Source organism: Ornithorhynchus anatinus, chromosome 2 (assembly GCF_004115215.2).
Source record: "Ornithorhynchus anatinus isolate Pmale09 chromosome 2, mOrnAna1.pri.v4, whole genome shotgun sequence".
Classification (NCBI taxonomy): Eukaryota; Metazoa; Chordata; class Mammalia; order Monotremata; family Ornithorhynchidae; genus Ornithorhynchus; species Ornithorhynchus anatinus.
This window is the reverse complement of record NC_041729.1, coordinates 100,565,322-100,582,886: the sequence shown is the minus strand read 5'-3', so window position 1 is coordinate 100,582,886 and position 17,565 is coordinate 100,565,322. Positions and strand designations below refer to the sequence as shown.

Sequence of the window (17,565 nt, the reverse complement as noted above, 5' to 3'; positions counted from 1 at the left end):
TGCTCTCTCTGATGGTCCCTTTCTGATTTCCACCCACCCCTGGCTCGAACTATGAGTAATAATAATGTTGGTATTCGTTAAGCGCTTACTATGTGCAGAGCACTGTTCTAAGCGCTGAGGGAGATAGAGGGTATCGGGTCATCCCACTTGAGGCTCACAGTCTTCATCTCCATTTTACAGATGAGGTAACTGAGGCACAGAGAACTTAAGTGACTTGCCCACAGTCACACGGCTGACAAGTGGCAGAGCTGGGCTGAGTGGGGAATTGCTTCAGCCCTCTCAGTAGTATTTATGGAGCACCTCTTGTATGCAGAGCAGTGTACTAAGCACTTCTGAGAAGATGGCAGAAGCAAAAATCTGGCGCTTGTGGTCCAGTTAAATGGCAAGCACCTTGGGGTCGGGGATCATGTCTATCTTTAGCATCGTACTCCCCAAGTGCTTAGTACATTAAGTACTCAATAAATACCATTGATCGATTGTCTAGAGGGGAACATTAGTGCGACGTATCTCTCCATTCTGAGTTTCATATCCTCTGGGGCGATTTCCGAACACACCTCGAAGACACCTAGATGAATGTGGCCTTTGCGTTTTCTCTCCCGGGTGGAGAAAAAAGAAACACCAAGTTGGTAGATTTCAAGAGAAATAATCACTCTAGAGTTGCCCAGTGAAGCCTTTTTCAAAGTACCGCCTGTAAAGCTCATGAGGAAATTTGGAAGGGACCTTTTGTAAAAGTGACAAGTTGGTTTAATCAGAAAGGTCATGCGAGTCAGATAGCATTATTGTTTTCTGCAGTGGCTTGGCTCTGCCAATGTCTGGGGGAATTAAGATTTTAATGTACATTAGTAAGTGCTAAGACACACGTTTGGGGAGTTGGAGATTTCAGACCTCAGCTTTACTAAAACTTCATCTTTGATTTATTGGCACTAGTGCTAAATACCATCTAAATAGCCGTGGCTGCCTGTCACCCGTGCTTCGGAGTACCGTGAGTACTAAGGTTACGAGATAGAAAGTAACTCAAGAATCAATGGGGTATGGTTACCTTCTAAATCAGGTTTGAATTCCAAGAGCACATTTCTTATCTCTGAGTACACTCTAGAGTAATTAAGACTGGGTCTATTTTATCACTGGGAAAAAAAAAAAAAAAATAGTTCAGGGCAAGTCTCAGAACCGGAGCCAGCCCGATGAACGGTTTGGAGGAAGAATAGTCTCTTCCAATTTTTAACTTTATTTGATTGATAATATTTGCTAAGCTCTTACTATGTGCCAGGCGCTGAACAGACTGCTGAGGTAGATCAGAGATAATCAGGTTGGACACAGCCCCTGACCCATATGGGGCCAACAGTCTTAAACCTTAGTTTACAGATGAGGAAAGTGAGGCATAGGGAAGTTGTGACTTGCCCAGGATCACCCAGTAAACAAGTGATGGGGCAGGGATTAGAACCCAGGTCCTCTGACTTCCAGGCCAATGTTCTTCCCACTAGGCCATGCTGCTTCTCGCTTGAAGGGTTACTAGTTTCTTCCCTAGGTGTTGAGCAGTTTGAGTGTGTGGGGGATGGGGGTCCATCGGTTTCTTTCATCTGCAGAGGGTGACGAGTCAGCTCCAGGTCGTCTCTTGTCTGAACGGCCGACGGTATTTATTGGGCACCTATTTTGCGCAGAGCGTTGTAAGCACTAATCCCCTGGGAGAGTAGGGAAGCAGCGTGACCTAGTGGATAGAGCTCGGGCCTGGGAGTCAATAGGTTTCGAATCCCGGCTCCTCCACTTGTCTACTGTGTGGTCTTGGGCGAGCCACTTCGCTTCTCTGTACCTCAGTTCCCCCATCTGTCAAATGGCAATTAAGACAGTGAGCCCCATGTGCGACATGGGCATGGTCCAACATGATTAGCTTGTATCTACCCTAGAGTTTAGTTCAGCGCCTGGCACGTAATACGTGCTTAACAAATACCTTTAAAAAGTACAATAGTCAAAAATAATGATAATTGTGGCATTAAGTGTTTACTATGTGCCAAGAACTGTTGTAAACACTGAAATTGATATAATATATGCAGATAAACCATAGTCGCTGTCCCAGTCAGGATTCTCAGACTAAGGATGAGTGAAAATAGGCACCTTATTTCCATTTTAAATTTGGGGTAATTGAAGCCCAGAGAAGTTGCCTTACCCACTGTCACGTAGCAAGCAATCAATCATATTTATTGAGCGCTTACTGTGTTCAGAGCACTTCGCTAAGCACTTGGGGGACTAAAATACAACAGAGTTGGTAGCTACATTACCCGACCTCACAAGCTTTCAGCCTAGAGTATGAGTTCATAGCTTAAAGGAGGAGTTTACATTCTAGAATGATGAAGGCAAATGATGAAAACAGGATTAGACCCCAGGACACCCGATTCCCAGGCCAGTGCCACCCCCGCCTTTTTTTTTTAGTTAATAGTATTTGTTATAAGCTTACTATGTGCCAGCCTCTGTACTAAGCTCTGGGTTAGATACAAGCTAGTCAGGTTGGACACAGTCCATGTCCCACGTGGGGCTCTCAGTCTTAATCCCCATTTTTCAGATGAAGCAACTGAGGCATAGGGAAGTGAAGTGAGTTTCCCAAGGTCTCACAGCAGACAGATGGCGGAGCTAGGTTTTAAACTCAGGTTCATCTGACTTCCAGGCCTGTGCACTAACCATTAGGCGATGCTCTTCCAACTAGAGCTCGCTGCTTCGTTAAGCAGAGCGACTTTTTCTCAGGTTCAGGGAGGAATCCTTGGAAATGAGTTTGTACCTGTCCTTGCAACTGCTGAGGTTATTTCCTTCCTTCCATTGTGTGAAGCAAATTTGATTGAAGACATAACCAGTAGTGCATTCCTGATAATTTCCAGGTCAATCAATCATATTTATTGAGCACTTACTCTATGCAGAGCACTGAACTATGCCCTTGGGGGAGTAAAATATAATAGTGTTGGTAGACATATTCCTTTACCATAGCAAACTTAGGGTCCCCACCAAAGTGTGAATAATAATGATAACATTAATAATAATTATAATGGTATTTCTTAAGCACTTACTACATGCCAAACACTGTTCTAACCACTGAAGTAGATATGATGTAAATAGATTGGACACAGTCCCTTTCCCATGTGCTGCTCACATTCTCAATCCCCATTGTATAGATGAGGTAACTGAGGCCCAGTGAAGTGACTTGCCCATGGTCACACAACAGACATGTGGCGGAGGCGGGATTAGAACCCATGACTTTCTGACTCCCAGGCCCGTGCTCTATCCACCACATCATGCTGCTGCTTCTAAAACAGCCAGAGCCACGTGTGTCTGGGGGTGGGTGACTCTTTGCCTCTCCTTTTCAGCTGAGGTCAGGTTTGATGTCATTGCTAGTAATTCCACAAAGAGCTCATGTGGTCATTTTTAGTCTTGTGGAATGGTCTGGCTGATCTGTGGGCACGGCCACTGATTCATGTTCTCCTCTCCTCACCAGGGTGCTCTCCTTCAGTCGGTGGACTTTACGGAGTAAGCAGTATGGCATAATGAATAGAGAATGACCCTGGGAGTCTTAAGATGGTGGGCTCTAATCCCCACCCCGCCACTTGTCTGCTGTGCGACCTCGGGCAAGTCGCTTCACTTTTCTGGGCCTCAGTTACCTCATCTGTCAAATAGGGATTTAGACTGTGAGCCCCACGTGGGACAGGGACTGTGTCCTATGCTTAGGACCGTGCCTGGCACATTTTGACTTGTCTTATGCCGTCGAGTCATTTCCGACCCGTAGCGGGGCCACAGGCTCATCTCTCCCAGAACGCCCCTCTCTCCATCTGTAATCGTTCTAGTAGTGTATCCCTAGTGTTTTCTTGGTAAAAATACAGAAGTGGTTTACCATTGGCCTGGCATATAGTAAGTGCTTAATAAATGACATTATTATTATTATTATTATTACTACTAAGCCCTGGGGTAAGATGCAAGTTAGGTTGGACACAGACCCTGTCTCACCTGGGACTTAAGTCTACCTGTTCTCACTCAGACTTAGACAATGAGACTCAGGCAGGACCTGATTAACTTGTATCCAACCCAGTTATTAGTACAGTGCTTACCGCATAGTGAATGTTCAGCAAGTACCATTATTATTCATGTGTTCATTCCATTCAATCGTATTTATTGAGTGCTTACTGTCTGCAGAGCACTGTATTAAGTGGTTTGAAAGTACAATACGGCAGTAAAGAGACAATCCCTTTCCACAGCAGGCTTATAGTCTAGAGTCTAGTTATTATTATTATCACCATTACTATCGGTATTAACAATAATGTACAGCAAGATGCAGCTCAAATAGAAAGGCTTGGGTAATAAAGGTTGGGGCTGAATTAGAAAAAATAGAGTTTATCATCGTGGCTTAGTGGAAAGAGCACGGGTTTGGGAGTCAGAGGTTGTGGGTTCTCATCCCAACCCTGCCACTTATCAGCTGTATGACTTTGGGGAAGTCACTTAACTTCTCTGTGCTTCAAGTACCTCATCTGTGAATTGGGGATTAAGACTGTGAGCTCCAAGTGGGACAACCCGATTACCTCGTATCTACCCCAGCATTTAGAACAGTGCTTGGCACATAGTAAGTACTTAACGAATACCATTATCATTATTCAGTGTGGAGCTGATGGAAATAAGGCAAAGGTGATGATAGGGAGAGGGAAATTCCTCAGATGTTCTCCTTCAGTGTGATCAGAGGAATGAGAAAAAGCCCATATTGCTTGGAATTGTTGAAAGGAGACTGAAAGTATCTTGTCAGGAGCATATACCTCTCCCTCTCTCCCCTCATAAAGCAGGTGGTAGATGAGATGGATGGGTAAGATTTTCTGACTTCAAATTTCAAGATTCGTCAATTATTACTGCTTTGACTTATTACCCCGAGGCCTGTGTCTGCAAATGGTTTAATGTATTTATTGCAGGACCATGGGAGAAGTCTGTGATTGTAGCATAGTGGATAGAGCCCGGGCCAGGGAGTCAGAAGGTCTTGGGTTCTAGTCCCGGTGCCGCCACTCATCTGGTGAGACCTTGGGCAAGTGACTTCGCTTCTCTGGGCCTCAGTTACCTTATCTGTAAAATGGGGTTTGAGACTGTGAGCCCCTTGTGGGACAGGGACTGTGTCCAACCCGATTTTCTTGTATCCACCCCGGCGCTTAATGCAGTTCTTGGCACCTAATATGGACTTAACAAATTCCACAATTACTGTTGCCACGTGGCAGTCACATTCACAGTGTCCTGATCTGGCACTGTGAAGGTGTCCTGTATTCTCACCTTCACAGTGTCCTGTATTCTCACCTCAGTACCTATGGAGGAATTGACTCCATTTAACGGGGATGTGTGATCCCTCTCCTTAAGCTGGCTTTTGGAATGGAGAAAGGGCAGACACATTTCCTCAAAATGTGAAGGAAAGGATCAATCGCATGGTTCATTATTTGATAAAAAACACTACCAAACAATGTAGCTGGATTAGCATCAAGATCAGGCTCTCTGCCTGCAGGAAGCATTGTTAAAGACAAATAGAGGCAGCAAGGGTTTTTATACACTACATGGTGAGGCTCCTGGATGTTTTCTTTTTTTTTTTTTTTCTTCCATGTCTGGGAGGATCATGTGTATGTGTCTTTTTTTTAACCCATTTTTTCATATTTTTATCTGGCTAATATTTTCTCTCGTTTCTGTTATGTGTGTCCTATCACAAATAGTCTGCAATATGTGGGTGTTGGAATAAAATCAGGAATTTAGAGAATTCAGTGAACACTCTCTTCTCCCTCCCTCAGTATTTTCTTCAAAGCAAGTGATTTATCCCTCATCTGTTCCACCCCTAGATCTGAAAGTGCCCTGAAAGACCTATCCAGCCCCTTATTCCATAGCATTTCATTAGTCCACCCTCAGCCCCACAGAATTTATGTAATAATAATAATTATAATAATAATGGTATTTAAGTGCTTATCATGTGTCAAGCACTGTTTTAAGCACTGGGGTAGATACCAGTTTATCAGGTTGGATCCAGTCCTGTCCCACATGGTTTTTACAATCTTAATCCCCGTTTTACAGATGAGGGAATTGAGTGGCAGATAAGTGACTTGCCCAAGATCACAGAGCAAACGAGTGACGGAGCTGGAATTAGAACCCACATTCTTCTGACTCCCAGGCCCATGCACTCCCCACTAATAATAATAATTAGGCTATGCTGCTTCTGTAATTTACCTGTAAATATCTGTAATTTATTAATGTCAATATCTGTCTCCCCGTCTAGACTGTAAACTCCTTGTGGGCAGGGAACGTGCCTACCAACTTAATTATAGTATACACTCCCAAGTGCTTAATACAATTCTCTGCACTCAGTAAGTGCTCAATAAATTCCAATTGATTGATTTGTCAGTGCAACACAACCTCAAAAGGGCAGCTAGCCTCCACACTTGTCTGAATCGAATTCCTTTCCACTGAGTTCCTCCAGAGATATCGTGCTTCTTGACTAGATATTTTGGCAGCTAGAGAATGGGACTAGGTATGAGCCCGGTTGAGCCTAAAGTAGAACTGGTTTATCATTCTATCAGTGTCTCCATGGTGCCTAATGTGAACAAAGAGGAAATAATGATAATAATGGTATTTAAGTGCCTACTATGTGCTAAACACAGAGTTGATACAGGTAATCAGGTTGAACACAGTCCCTATCCCACATGGGACTCACAATCTTAATCCCAATTTAAGAGATGATGTAACTGAGGCCCAGAGATATGAAGTGACTTGCCCATGGTCACACAGTAGACGTGGCAGAGCCGGGATTAGAACCCATGTCCTCTGACTCCCAGGACCGGGCTCTTTCCACTACGCTACGCTGACCCTGGTTGAGAAGAGTCCTCCTTTGCGACCCATATCCCCTGTCTGGCTTTCATAGAGCAAGTGATCAGGGTTGGTAAATTGACATGAGGAAGAAAAAGGAGAGTTTTTCATGCTTTATGCAGGTGATGGCCCTCTGTACATAGTCACGGCGATGATTGCTATTCATTCAATAGTATTTATTGAGCGCTTACTATGTGCAGAGCACTTACCTAAAACGCTTGGAATATACAATTCGGCAACAGATAAAGACAATCCCTGCCCAGTGATGGGCTCACGGTCTAATCGATGTCAAGAATGTGCTCTTTGGGTTGAAAAATATTTCACTCTTCACTTTCTGTCTTTTTAGAATAGAAGCAGAGAACATCATCAATCCTTCGCGTAGAGAGCTCAACTGGGGATTTTGGAAGGGAACAAGCTACAGAGACTATAAGCTCCTTATGGGCAGGGAGTGTTTCTACCAGCTCTGCTGTATTGTACTCTCCCAAGCACTTGGTACAATACTCAGCACATAATAAGCCCTAAATATAATAATGTGCTGAGCACTGTTCTAAGCGCTGGGGTAGATACAGGGTCATCAGGTTGTCCCACGTGAGGCTCACAGTTAATCCCCATTTTACAGATGAGGTAACTGAGGCACAGAGAAGTTCAGTGACTCGCCCACAGTCACACAGCTGACAAGTGACAGAGCTGGGAGTCGAACCCATGACCTCTGACTCCGAAGCCCAGCCTCTTTCCACTGAGCCATGCTGCTTCCCCGTAAAAACCACTGAACAAACTGAACATAAAATCAGTCTGTATTGCCACTTAGGTATTACAGTCTGCTAGATTCCAGCTCTGTCACTTGTCTGCAGTGTGACTTCGGGCAAGTCACTTCACTTCTCTGGGCCTCAATATCTGTAAAAAGGGGATTGAGACTGTGAACCCCATGTGGGACAGGGACTGTGTCCGACCTCATTTGCTTGTATTCATTCGTTCATTAACTGTCGCATCTACTGAGCGCTTACTGTGTGCAGAGTATTGTACTAAGCGCTTGGAAAGTACAATTCAGGAACAAAGAGAGACAATCGCAGCCCACAAAGGGCTCACACCTCAGTGCTTATTACAGTGCCTGGCGTGTAGTAAGTACTTAACAAATACCCCAATTATTATGATCATTACTGTCTCCTGCATTCCCACGGGCCTGAATTCATATTCCTCTTCAATAAACCCAGATAGCCCCACACATATCTGATGGATAGGCTTCCTCTCAGAGTTTTCCACCCCGAGTCAGTCTTCCCTCACTTCTCCCGCCTGGGTGGCCTCCGTGCAATTTCCACACTGCAGGCATGTTGGCCTGGGGATGGGCGGGAGTGGGCATGAAACAGTGTGTCATATGAGGAAGAATATTGTCTCATTACGTGAGTTTGCAGGGTAATAATAAAACGTTCAAATGAATACGGACTCCCGGGTGATCTGTATTAAAGCTCACAAAATCACTGCCGTAATTTTGCGATTTGTATTTTAAAAGAATAAATAAGGAAATTGGACTTCACTACGGCTTTAAGAAGGAAGTCTTCATTGTCAGAGATTTTAATTTAAATGCAAATACAGCCTCTTCGGCGCTAATGCATCAAGGCATACTTTGCAGAAAATGGTAACAGCAATCAAAAAATGTATTTGGGAGGCATTGTTGTAACCCAGTTCCCTCACGCTTCCCACCCCAAAGCCAAAGTCACGGGTCCTAAAAGGCCATGGAAATGAAAGATGTAAAGGAGTTGGGTTGAAGATGTATTTTCAGGTTCGGTATTGTTCACAGAGGCTTTGACTAAGATATTGGAAGAATACATTTATTAGATTGTATGTATATCTTCCTCTGTTCCACCCTGCATTTTACATTTTGAAAGCTTAAACTGGCTAATGATAGTAAATTCAGTTCTCTAGTTCAAGATGTCTGAAAATGAAGCAATAACCCCTTTGATGCTCTGGAAAGGATTATTCTTCCTGAATCTGTTTACCCATGTGCTGGAGAAGGTATTACTCTTTTCTCAAAAGGGATATTTGAATGACCACTTGTGGAAGAGCATTATAGTCTGTGCAGAGTGGGTGCAGAGCACTTTATTGGGTGCTTGGGAGCATATACTAGGAGTAACAGAAACAGTTGCTCTGGTAGCAATTAACTGGGGAGACAGGCAAACATAATTACCACATAAACATTGGGAGAAAGAGGAATGCTATATATACAACTGGTAATAGCGGGAGAAGAGAAGAGCGAAGTAAATAAGCAAAGAAACATGACCTAGTGGAAAGGTCACAAGTCTGGGGGGTCAGACGACTTGGGTTCTAATTCTGACACTCCCATTTGCCTGCTGTGTGATCTTGGGCAAGTCACTTCATATTCCAGACTGTGACCGACCTGATTTGCTTGTAACCACTGCAGCGCTTTGTATAGTGCCTGGCACATAGTAAGCGCTTAAAAAATACTGCAATTATTATCTCTGTATGTCAGTTTCATTATGTGTAAAATGGGGATTCAATTTCTGTTTTCTCTCTTAATTATGTTATAAGCTTCAGGTGGGACGGGAACTATGTCCAATCTATCATATATCTACTCCTGTGCTTAGGAGAGTAGTTGGTGCTTAACGAATGCAATTAGTATTATTATCATCATCGTTATTGGAAATAACCATCATCATTATGGTATTTAAGCGCTTACTATGTGTTGGGCTCTGTACTAAGCGCTGGGGTGGATACGAGCAATTTGGGTTGGACACAGTTCCTCTTCCACATGGAGATCACAGGTTTTATCTCCATTTTTCAGATGAGGTAACCGAGGCACAGGGAAGTGAAGTGGCTTGCCCAAGGTCATACAAAAAACAAGTGGTGGAGTCTGGATTAGAACCCGTGATCTTGTGATCCACTGTGGCATGCTACTTCTATATAGTTTAGAATATATTTTAGTATTCGGCCTGGCCGTTGTGATGACATGACCGGGAGAGACGGGAATTATTTGGGAACGGACTCATGAAGGAGGCAGATTCCAGGAGGCTTTGAAGATGGGGAAGACTGGGGTCTGTCGGAGTTTTGCAATGGGTTGGCTGGTTCTATTATACAAAATGTTAGCTAGTTGAAATCCTTCGAGAGGAGCCCATTAAGCGGCTCTTTATAAAGTCTCCCTAACACCTCTCTACAAACTTGAAACTATAAAATTGACGGGCCTTCGGAGCAGGGGTTGATGCTGGAGAAGGAGTCGGTGGGGTTTTCCATGAAGTTTGGGAGGAAGGGGACTCGGGCTGACCACAGGGGTGCACTTTCCTCTGAAATTGAAACAGTTACTACCGGTGAATCTGGAGCTGACCCTCACGGTGGAAGGGAGAGGGGGAATCCCATTCTGGGCCGATGCATTCGGGGCCCTCCCAGCTCTTCAGGAGGGTTCGAGCTTCCAGAGGTCCATCTCTCCGAGTGGAAAGTGCCAAGGGAGGGGAGGGAGCCGGAGCTCGTGGAGAACTGCCGACGCATCCACCGCTGCCAGATCGTGCGAGCGACGGGAGAGCCGCGTACCAATCAGGGGCGGGGGATTCTTTTCCTTCCCCTCAATGTATGAAAGCAGAGTGAATCTGTACAAGCTCCTCCAGAGGGTTCCTGCTACTCAGCTCACGCTAGACCCTGGGCAGCACAAACCTTTCCAAGAAGTCAGTATAGAACGCCTTCAGTTTGTACTGCTTTCCTGGTCTGAGGCAAGGGAAAAGGACCCTCCTGGCATGGTGTATGTGTCTTCCTTCGTCCATAGGCTGGGAGCAGCGGAGGTAGCATCAGCAGCCACCGTGGAGCTTGTGTCAGTTGACAGGGAAGCGGAGGGGTTGCCATATTGGACTGTAGTTCAACCCTTTCACCTTGGGATCGGTAGAACTAATAGGACAAGCAGACAAATTCGTAAGCCAACCAAACACCTTTTATAATAATAATATCTGTTAAGCCCTTACTATATGCCAAGCACTGTTCTCAACTCTGGGGTAGATACAAGATAATCCGTTTGTCCCATATGGGGCTCACCGTCTTAATCCCCATTTTACTGAGGAGGTAAGTGAGGCCCAGAGAAGTTAAGTAGCTTGCCCCAAATCACACAGCAGACAAGTGGCGGAGCTGGGGTTAGAGGTCACGTCCTCGGCCTCCCAAACCGGTGCTCTTTCCACTAAGCGACACTGCTTCTCATGCTCTTCATGCTTCTCTTATGTAAATCAACCCCCTGCCCCACCTTTAGGGCAGATCTGAAGTGGGAACGAGTTCCAGGTAAGCAGAGAGGGCATGCTTAATGGGTCAGAGACAAGGGAGTTGAGAGGGAGAGGAGTAAGAAGGTGAGATTGGAGGAGCGAAGAGTGAAAGCTGGGATGGAGGAGGTGAAGAGAGTTATTATGCAAGAAAACTCGTGAGGAGCCCTGAAACCAGGGCTTAGGAGGGTGCGTTCTTTCCTTCCTTCCTCCCTCCTACCCACCTCACCCCTCTGTCGCTTAAGCCAAATATTGAATCCCTCTTCATGAATTTATTACAGCCTATTCTTCTTTTCCTTAAGAGCACAATCAGCTTTTAAACTGTACTTATAAGTTAGGAGGAAAATAACAATTTGGGGCCTCAGAGCCAAATCATTTTCAGGGTCTCCAAGGGACCCTGCTGATGAATCTAACTCATCGGATACCTAAGATTTCAGTTGTATTCTAAGGTTCTAATTGTATTTTCCCAAAGTCATTTCTTTTGATGTTAATGTAGCTGTCCTCAGTTATGCTGATCACTGGGCATTTGGTACCAAGAAACATCCGGAAAGTAATTTTTCTGATACCTTCAAAAGATGAAAGAATTTCACACCTTTTTTGAATGCCGTTAGGCTACAGGTAGAAAAAGAGAGAGAAAATATTATAGCCACTCAGAGAGAGCTAATTGCAGTAAAAAATAATTTGTGTGACCTTCCGTGCCACTAAAGGAGCTAATAAAACTAACTCTGCCCTCATATGTCGGAGACTGTATTTCTCAGGGTCTCCGATTCTGTAGTCATTTTTTATAGGGGTTTACTTTAGCCGTAAAAATCCTAAGAGCGCTATCTCAGTGAAAAGGAGGGGAAAATAAACAAGGTCCTCAATACTGTACCCTACCCCTTGCCATCTTAAAAAAGAAAAAAAAGAAAAAGATTCCTCACTCTTCCGTTTCCCCCTCTGCAGAACTAAATATTTCTAAGGAACAGCATAGGTGGCTCAACTTTCAACTGTGTCGGTAGTTATATTCCTAAAGATAAAATATCAAACTGAGGTTGAATGATTCTTTTTCATTCTCTAGTCTGTAAGCTCCCTGTGGGCAGGGAATGTGTCTCCCAACTCTGATATATTGTTCATTCAATAGTATTTATTGAGCGCTTACTATGTGCAGAGCACTGTACTAAGCGCTTGGGATGAACAAGTCGGCAACAGATAGAGACGGTCCCTGCCGTTTGACGGGCTTACGGTCTAATTGGGGGAGATGGACAGATGAGAACAATGGCAATAAATAGAGTCAAGGGGAAGAACAGTCCTCTCCCAAACGCTTAGTAGGATGCCCTGCACCAAGTAAGTGCTTAAATACCACTGATAGATTGGATTAAAGCTGTTCCCTCCCACTCTGGGACTCTTCCATCCCTGTCGTGAAAAGCACAGTCGTGACTACCTCCTTCCTCTTGACACCAAGGGTCCCTGCTTCCGGTGTACTCCACGTGTGCCAGGCCAGGGATAAAAGCTGCTCCAGTGTGCTCTTGGCCTCTTCTGTTGCTGCCATGGGAAAAAAAAAAAAAGACAGTAACCACCACTTCCCCTCCCGTCGCTGAAGATCCCGGCACCTGACTTGCTCCATGCAAGCCCGGCCGGCGATAGAGACGTGGGTGGATCGTGGGTGCCTTTATCAGTGCCCCGAAAAGCACCTTGGTAGCCTCCACCTTCCCTCCATGTCGCCCGGGACAGAGGTCATAGATGCCTTTATGCTCTCGGACACTTCCGTCGCAGCTGAGAAAAGCCCCATGGTAACTGCCACCTCCCTCTTGCCCCCGAGGGTCCCTGTTCTGTGCATGCTCTGTGCCCGCCCCAGGAGGGCATCAAGTCTAATAAGGTGCTCTAGCGTCTCGCGTTGAGCATTCTAGGGGAAATTTGGAGGGGGGGGGTGGGGGGACTGGACCCATATGCCTTGTTGTTCAGAGTTCTGCGTATCTTCAAAAGAAAAGCCCCCGCTGTTTTACCTTTAGAGCATATTTAGAAAGACCTATTGAAAAATCAGATAACCATTAATAAAGTTACTTAAAATAATAGTGGCAAAGACTGGCAGTCAGGTTTCTAAAGTTAAGCATTCCTTTTTGCCACCAGCCTGTTTAAGTGCGTAGACTTTAAGAGCATAGACTTTATGCTCTTGAACCCTTCTGTCACTGCCAAGAAGAACACCACAGTAACTACTGCCTTCCCTCCCTTCAGTGAAGGTCCCTGCTTCCAGCATGTTTCGAGGGTGCTGTGCTGGGGACAAAAGCTGACCCCATAAACTCCCGGGCCCGCTATGGCCACAGAGAAAAGCACTGTTCATTCAATAGTATTTATTGAGCGCTTACTATGTGCAGAGCACTGTACTAATCGCTTGGAACGAACAAGTCGGCAACAGATAGAGACGGTCCCTGCCCTTTGACGGGCTCACGGTCTAATCGGGGGAGACGGACAGACGAGAACGATGGCGATAAATAGAGTCTAGGGGAAGAACGTCTCGTAAAAACCGATGGCAACTAAATAGAATCGAGGCGATGTGCGTTTCATTAACAAAATAAATAGGGTGATGAAAATATATACAGTTGAGCGGACGAGTACAGTGCTGAGGGGATGGGAAGGGAGAGGGGGAGGAGCAGAGGGAAAGCTGCCTCCCTTCCTGCCCCCACATGGTCCCTGCTCCTAGCATGCTGTGTGGGAAGCTGCCCCTCACGCTCTCGGACCCCTCAGTCGACTGTAAGCTTGTTGCGTGCAGGGAATGTGTCTACCAGCTTTGTTGTATTCTTTCCCAGTGCTTAATATAGCGCTCTGCACACGGTAAACACTCTGGAAATATGATTAGCGTGGCTGAGAAAAGCATCTGTGGCCCTGCTACTTTGCCTCCTTCCACCGAGGGACCCTGATCCCAGCATGTTCTTTGTCCGCCGGGCTAAGGATGAAAGCTGATCGTGGATTCCTCCATCCCCACTGAGACCTTTTGAGCCTGTTCTGGATATTTGTGTTGTGTTTCAGTGTTTCTTCATTCCTGCTGTGTGCACTTAAAGTCTTAGATTGTGAGTCCCGCAATAGGATAGGGACTGTTATTCTCTCCCCGTGCTTAGTACAGTGCTCTGCACACAGTGGGTGCTTAAGAAATGGTATCGCTACTACTATTACTTGTTTGAAGTCCTTTATTCGATTGTATTTATTGAGCACTGTACTAGCAGCGTGGCGCAGTGGAAAGAGCACGGGCTTTGGAGTCAGGGCTCATGAGTTCGAATCCCAGCTCTGCCACTTGTCAGCTGTGTGACTGTGGGCAAGTCACTTAACTTCTCTGTGCCTCAGTGACCTCATCTGTAAAATGGGAATTAAGACTGTGAGCCCCACGTGGGACAATCTGATTCCCCTGTGTCTACCCCAGTGCTTAGAACAGTGCTCGGCACATAATAAGCGCTTAACAAATACCAACATTATTATTATTATTACTAAGCACTTAAACAGGCTGGTGGCAAAAAGGAATGTTTAACTTTGGAAACCTGACTGCCAGTCTTTACCCCTATTATTTTATATAAAGTAACTTTATTAATAGTTACCTGATTTTTCAATAGGTCTTTCTGAATATGCTATAAAGGTAAAACAGTGGGGGCTTTTCTTCTGAAGGTACACAGAACTCTGAACAACAAGGCATATGGGTCTGGTTTCCCCCCCACCAATTTCCCCTAGAATGCCCAATGAGAGATGCTAGAGCATCTTATTAGACACTTCCTGTGTGCAGCACACTGTACTAAGCACTTGGGAGAGTACAATAAAAGTTAGTCCCTAACCTTGAGGAGCTTATTGACAAGGGTGATATTTTTTACACACTATGTGCCTAGCACTGAACTGAGCATTGGAGTGAGTACAAGATAATCAGGTCAAATGCAGATTCTGTCCTACAACAGACTCTCAATCTCAGAAACAGGGAGAACATTGAGTACATTCTTCAGATGAAACTGAGGCACGAAGAAGTTAAGGGACTTGCCCAGGGTCACACAACAGTCAAGTGGTAGAGCTATGATTAGAACCAAGGTCCTCTCATTCCCAGGTCCGTGTTCTTTCCGTTAGGCCACGCTGCTTCACTATGAGGAGGAAATGTTGTCAAGGTACTGTGAAAGCCACCTCTGATTGGAAAGCATTCTCCCAAAACATCCTTCTATTTCCTGGAAGTGAATGACTGGCAAGCTATCATAAAGCCTACACACAACAGGTAGTGAAAATTAGCAGATGGACCGTTCTTAATTTTTATGCCTGATGGCTCGGGGTTCATATAGCTGCCTGAAATCCCTTTAATATTGCCTCAAATGATGGATTGATTGAAATCAAATTCCAAAGAGCCCATCTTGCTAGTTCAACAAAATGAGTTTGGCCTCGGAAGATTAGGAAGCTTGACTTCAAATTCACACATCCACAAATCACAGCCAGGTCTAAGGGTGAAATCCCCAGGCTTTGTTTTTGACCAAGTTTATGACCTAAAGCAGTGGCCCATGTTAATTGTATTAGTGCAGCAGCTGCAGTGTCACATTCTGTGACTGTATACATCCTGAGCTGTTCATCTCATTGCCGCGTGGGTTGGGCAGAAAATCCCGACGTCCACTCGTCTGTTAGATTGCCGTCCCTTTGATGGTGGAGATCTCATTCTCCTGTTCTGTACTGTGAAAACACTGCTCTTCTGACTAGAACACGACTGGGGTGTTAGCAAAAGTTCTTCCGCGGATGTGAGCCTTTGGACTTGGTGTGCCATGGGACTAAAGCTGGTTGTCTGCCTGTGCCTGATTGCACGTATGGTGCATCATCTGAATGGGTGAATATTATGCATTTTCAAAAAAAATATGGTATCTGTTAAGCACGTACTATCTGCCAAGCACTGAACCAAGTGCTGGGTTAAATACAAGATCATGGGGTTGGATACAGTCCATGTCCCACAAGGAGCTCACGGTCTTAATCCCCATTTTATAGATGAGGTAACTGAGGCACAGAGAAGTGAAGTGCATGCACAAGGTCACACGGCAAACAAGTGGAGGATCTGGGACCCAGGTCTTCTGACTCCCAGGCCCGTGCTCGTTCTACTAGGCCAGAATTTGCAAGATTACTAGAGAGTAAGGTCACTGGGGCAGAGAATGTGTCTGTTGATTGTTATAATGTACGCTCCCAAATGCTTAGTACAGTTTTCTGCACACGGTAAGCACTCAGAAAATATAAATGAGTACATTAGAGACCTGGTAATAGGCAGTTGAGTCCTCCGTGCATAGGAGGTACTTAATAAGTATTATTGATCGATGCAGATAAATAGTTTTTTATTTTCTCCCAATGCCTTGGGCTTAGTACCACCCAGTTCCACTTAATATTGCTCATCGTCTATAAAACGTCTTCTCCTCTCTACTACCGATAATTAAGTAAAAATATTTTCCAATCAAGAAGATAGTTTCTCTGATTGTTGGGAAGTGAAAGTTGACTGACAAGCTGATATGAGGGGTTTGTTGTTGTTACTGAGATTAAACAACTATGAAAATAGGAAGCTATCATTAAGGACAAATGATGATACATTCTGCAATTCAACCTGAAGGTTTGAATCCCAAAGCCACTCTCCTGTAAGTATTTTCAAATGACTTTAGTCCCATGAAACTAACAGCTAAACCATTCACTGCTCCCAGATGTTCACCCTATTCAGTTCACCTTTAAAAACAGTCAGGGTTTGTGCATCTTCATCAGCATCAACACTTTGTATTGAGAATTTACTGTGGGCAGAGCATCAAACCCGGTTCTCGGGGTAAGACAAAATTTCTGCTCCCAGTGAGCTTGCATTCAAATAGGAGAGAAAGTAGACATAACTGGAAGAAATAACAGAAATTACAAATATTAATAGACATATAAAAAATGGATGTGCCCTTGCACTTGAACTCTTTATTCACCCCTCCCTCAGCCCCATAGCACTTACGTACATGTCCATAATTAGTTATTTACATTAATGTCTGCCTTCCCCTCTAGATTGTAAACTCACTGTGGGCAGGGAACGTATCCACCAGTTCTGTTAAATTGTACTCTCCCAAGTGCTTAGTACAATGCTCAGCACACAGTAAATAAAGCTGATCAATAAGATACATCAGTAGTGAGGTGATGGCACAAGTGGGAAAGTGAGGTTTTAGTCAGAGAATGCCTCTGGGAGGGACTTGCTTCTTTGGAGAATTTTGAAGGAGAGGTAGGACACTATCTTGTGGAGTTGAGACAAGGAGACGCACCTGAAAGACGAGGTATAGGCGGGAAGTAGGAAATTTGAACGTGAGAAACGGAGGGGGTGTTTACTTGGGAGGAATTCAGTGCGTTGTGCTGTCACTGATGGTGAAGTTTACCTTCACAATGAAATATTCGCAATTGTCTTTCCTTTAAGTCCTACTTGTCTTATGCCGTCGAGTCATTTCCGACCCATAGCGACACCACGGACACATCTCTCCCGGAACGACCCGCTCTC

General features: G+C 44.8%; 1 protein-coding gene across 1 annotated transcript in view; it reads left to right on the top strand.

Annotated features, from left to right (window-relative positions):
• NKAIN2 (sodium/potassium transporting ATPase interacting 2) overlaps positions 1–17,565 on the top strand; it is a 1,127,517-nt gene that overhangs the window by 191,053 nt on the left and 918,899 nt on the right. The window lies entirely within an intron of this gene.